At 42.4% G+C, this 4729-nt stretch overlaps 1 protein-coding gene across 1 annotated transcript in view; it reads left to right on the forward strand.

Annotated features, from left to right (window-relative positions):
• The window catches only part of RBM27 (RNA binding motif protein 27), a 96101-nt gene that overhangs the window by 425 nt on the left and 90947 nt on the right, over nucleotides 1-4729 (forward strand). The gene's annotated exons all lie outside the window — the stretch shown is intronic.

The raw sequence follows: 4729 nt of genomic DNA on the forward strand, positions 1-4729 counted from the left end.
GGCCGGGAGGTCCCGGCGACGCCTTCCCTGTAGTACTATCACCATTGTGGTGGGGCTGAGGGTGGAAGAGGAGCGCTGGGGACGGAGAGGCGCCGTGGATGTGGGACTGTGGGGGAGCAGGCAAGGACAGCGAGGGCTTTTCAAACGCAAATATCGGGGTGTTGGAAGGGGTAGCAGGGGCAGTAAGGGAATTTAAAACATTGCTGTTTGAGAACTGAGAGAGGGGTAGCAGGGCTCTTGAGGAATTTTTGAAATGTGAGTATTGGGATGTCGAAGGGAATAGCAGAATATCGTCAAGGGTTTGATAAACATTATTATTCCGGGACTGAAAGGTCTACAAGCAAAATATCGAGGGCATTTTCGGAATATGAGGGCAGAAGCGGATAGCAGGGACATTGAAACCATATAGCGATTATTGGTGAGTTCTAAGGGATCAAGAATATTGAAGGATTTGAAAAATACTATGGAGTAGATGGAAAGGATGTGTGGGATTTGAAGGGTTTTAGAAATTATTGGGGAGGTGATAAGTGTGGTAGCAAGGATATTAAGGGATTTTAAAGTATTATTGAGGACTCGATAGTACTAGGGGAACTGATGACTTAGATACATGAAGGTTGGAAAAAATAGGTTTTTGTAAGTTTAGTTGAGGGTTGAAAGGGCTACACTGGTATGCACCATTTATTGGTGGAGGAGTGTACCTAACAGCATATAGAGATTTTTAGATACAGGTGTTGGAGGAATAAAAGGAGCGGTAGAAAGAATAAGAGATTTGTAAATATTCTTGTGCGATTGAGAGGATAGTTTTGTAAATGTTTTTGTAAGATTGAGAGGACACCTGAAGATAATTGGGGTGTAGGATGAGGGACTCAAAAGAATGAGACCGGTCTTTTAAAAATATTTTGGGTAGTGTTAATAGAAATGTTCTTGGGAGGCTTGAAAGAGGTAATAGAGGTATCAACATTTTGTTTGTTTTATAACCTTTTTTTTCCGAAACAATGCCTCACTCTGTCTCCTAGGCTGGAGTGCAGTGGCTCGATCTCGGCTCACTGCAACCTCCACCTCCCGGGTTCAAGCGATTCTTCTGCCTCAGCCTCCCGAGTAGCTGGGACTACAGGCGTCCAGCACGCCCCCCTAATTTTTTGTGTTTTTAGTAGAGACAGGGTTTCGTCATGTTGGCCAGGGTGGTCTCGAACTCCTGACCTCAGGTGATCCGCTCGCCTTGGCCTTCCAAAGTGCTGGGATTACAGGCGTAAGCCACTGGACCTGGCCATGTTTGATAACCATTTTAAAGGCTAGGGTTGTGGAGTGTTTATTTGGGGGAATGGGTTATGGCTGGTTACTGGAAAGGAAAGGATAATGTTCTGCCTCCTCCTTGCCTCTGCTTATTCTCTTATTGAAGGTTAGGGCTTTCCGCTTGAAAGAAAGGGATAGAAGATGAGATGTGCAAGCTTCGATTCATTAGGTCAGACTGCATTAGTGGAAAATTGAGTGTTTTTCAGAGGTGAAGATAGGGAGTAGTTTGGGAGGTGTGTGATAAAGGGGCTTTTGGGGGACAGTGTCAAGCTACTTCCCTGTTGATGTTTCAGTGAAAATGACTTCTGAACACACTCAAAGGTTTTTTAGAAGAATATAGGTCTCTTGAATAGGGTTTTTTTCACCCCTACAATAAAGTTTTGGGCACAAAGATGGAAATGGTTTGTGGTGAAGGTGGGAAATAAAATGGATGTAGTGAAATTGACCACATTTGGGAAAAGGTTGAAAAAAGAAAAATATCTTTATGTTTAAAGTGTTCTTCATGTGGCCGGGCATGGTGGCTCACGCCTGTAATCCCAATACTTTGGGAACCCCGGGTGGGCGGATCATGAGGTCAGGAGTTCGAGACTAGCCTGGCCAATATGGTGAAACCCCGTCTCTACAGCAAAATATAAAAATTAGCCGGGTGTGGTGGGGTGTGTCTGTAGTCCCAGCTACTGGAGAGGCTGAGGCAGAAGAATCACTTGAATCCCAGGAGGTGTAGGTTTCAGTGATCTGAGATGGTGCCACTGCACTCCAGCCTGGGCAACAGAGCCAGACTCTGTCTCAAAATAATAAAAATAAGAAAAGTGTTATTCATGTTAAGATTAGAAAAGAAAAAAATACATCTCTTTATTTTGTATTCCTGCTGCTCTGATGCCTTTAAAAAAAAACCTACTTTCCGTACAAGTTTAATTTTGTTAGTAGATATCCTTTTAAGAAGTATTAAACATACATTTTATGTCTTGGATAGAAGGTAACAACTTTTAGCCTTGTAGTTACTTGCTTTTTCTTTTCTTTTTTTTCTTTTTTTAAAGTTTCCTAAGATGTTTTACTCTGAGTAATGCTTTTTGTTTTTTTTTTTTCCCCCTTAATGTTGAAAGTAGTTTGGGTGAGAGCTTCATCTTGCTTAGGCTTTTTTTTTTTTTTTTTAAAGCTACTTAGACTCATAAGTATGATCATTCTGTAATTTTCATGAGTAAAAATTATCTTTCAAAATGATTACTTGAGTTTAGTTTCTCCTTTTGAGTTATATATTCAACTTAAAGTTCACATGCTTATTTTCTTTATAAAAAATTTTGTTACTCATTTAGGGTAAAAAAAGGCTAAAATATTTATTTATTTATTTGTTTGTTTATTTGAGATGGCGTTTCGCTTTTGTTGCCCAGGCTGGAGTTTGGTGGTGCAATCTCAGGTCACTGCAACCTCTGCCTCCTGGGTTCAAGCGATTCTCCTACCCCAGCCTCACTAGTAGCTGGGATTACAGGCACTTGCCACCACGCCCGGGTGATTTTTTGTATTTTTAGTAGAGACGGGGGTTTCGCCGTGTTGGCCAGGTTGGTCTCCAGTTCTTGACCTCAGATGATCCACCCGCCTCAGCCTCCCAGAATGCTGGGATTACAGGCATGAGCCGCTGCACCTGGCCTAAAATACTTACTTTTAACTCGCCTAAGTAACGGTTTTGAATGGAGATATTAATAATAATAAAGTAAATGCAGATACCATGTATATTTTTATCCTTAGTATGTCATCGTGGGAGATTTTTTGTTTGTTTAGATATCCTAAAATGTAATAAATGATATGCTAAAGTGGGTCGTGTTTGTAAATTTACTTTTTTGCATATTCCAGATTCAAGAAAATTTTCATGGCAGATTGGCATGTTGCTACAACATAGCATTTCAGAGCAGTTGCTAGGCTTTGAGATAGTATAGTTGCACTGGCTAGGTTGGAATCAAACAATGGCTGTGCACATGATTTTTTTTTTTTCCTTTTGCTTTTGTTTTTGAGATGGAGTCTCACACTGTCGCCCAGGCTGGAGTGCGGTGGCGCTCACTGCAACCTCCGCCTGCCGGGTTCAAGTGATTCTCCTGTTTCTGCCTCCTGAGTAGTTGGGATTACAGGTGTCTGCCACCATGCCTGGCTAATTTTTTGTGTTTTTTAGTAGAGAGGGGGTTTCACTATGTTGGCCAGGCTGGTCTTGAACTCCTGACCTTGTGATCCGTCTGCCTCGGCCTCCCAAAGCGCTGGGACTACAGGCATGAGCCACTGCGCCCGGCCTGTGTGCACATGATTTTCTGTCACATTTTCTTATTTAACTTAGTTTACAGTAAATTAAATTTATAAAAAGCTTCCAATTCCCGGGGGATTTTTAAAATGTTACATCTTGTCCCTAGTGAAACATATACATATAACAGGAGGTATTTCTTTTTTTTCTTTTTTTTTCTTTTTTTTTTCTTTTTTTTTCAAGACAGAGTCTCGGTTGCCGAGGCTGGAGTGCAGTGGCACGATCTTGGCTCACTGCAGCCTCCGTCTCCAGGGTTCAAGCGATTCTCCTGCCTCAACCTCCCAAGTATCTGGGATTACAGGCATGTACCACCTTGCCTGGCTAATTTTTGTATTTTTGGTAGAGATGGGGTTTCACCGTGTTGGTCAGGCTGGTCTTGAACTCCTGACCTCAGGTGACCCGGCTCCCAAAGTGCTGGGATTACAGGCGTGAGCTGCCGCATCCGGCCTAGCAGGAGGTATTTCTAAACCAATCTGGTTTACAGTTGATTATTCCCTATAGACAAGTTAGTAATGTCATGGGCTAGTAGAACTTGTAACTGTCATCTTCCATTCCCTTTGTAGGTGGCAAACACATCTGTTACTTTTATTAGAGGAAGGACAGGAGGGAGACAGGAAGAAATGACACCTTAACTGGCTGGAATAAACTAGTACCACCATTTTTGTTGGCAATGCAGTAAAAGGGAGGGAAACCAATATCTCAATCAAGAAGTTTGTCTCTTTCCCTACAGCTGTATGAGTAGACTAGACTCAGTTCTTGTTTGGGGCCTTCATCTTTCCTCACTTTCAAAATATCCTAGATATTCTAGTCATAGAGACTGTGTAGGGATTATGCACAATTTAGAGATGTCATGGTTCCTTTCTGTCAGAAATAACTGCTCATTGTAAGTATGTGAACTCCTTTAAAGTACGATTCTACTAAATTCAAGAGATAAGTGCATCACTAAATAAATTTCTGCAAGTTTAAAAAAAGATCAGGCAAGCATTTTTTTTTTTTTGAGACAGAGTCTCGCTCTGTCACCCAGGCTGGAGTGCAGTGGCCGGATCTCAGCTCACGGCAAGCTCCACCTCCCGGGTTCACGCCATTCTCCTGCCTCAGCCTCCCAAGTAGCTGGGACTACAGGCGCCCGCCACCTCGCCCGGCTAGTTTTTT

This window comes from Colobus angolensis, unplaced genomic scaffold, assembly GCF_000951035.1.
Source record: "Colobus angolensis palliatus isolate OR3802 unplaced genomic scaffold, Cang.pa_1.0 Scaffold90, whole genome shotgun sequence".
In the NCBI taxonomy this organism is placed as follows: Eukaryota; Metazoa; Chordata; class Mammalia; order Primates; family Cercopithecidae; genus Colobus; species Colobus angolensis.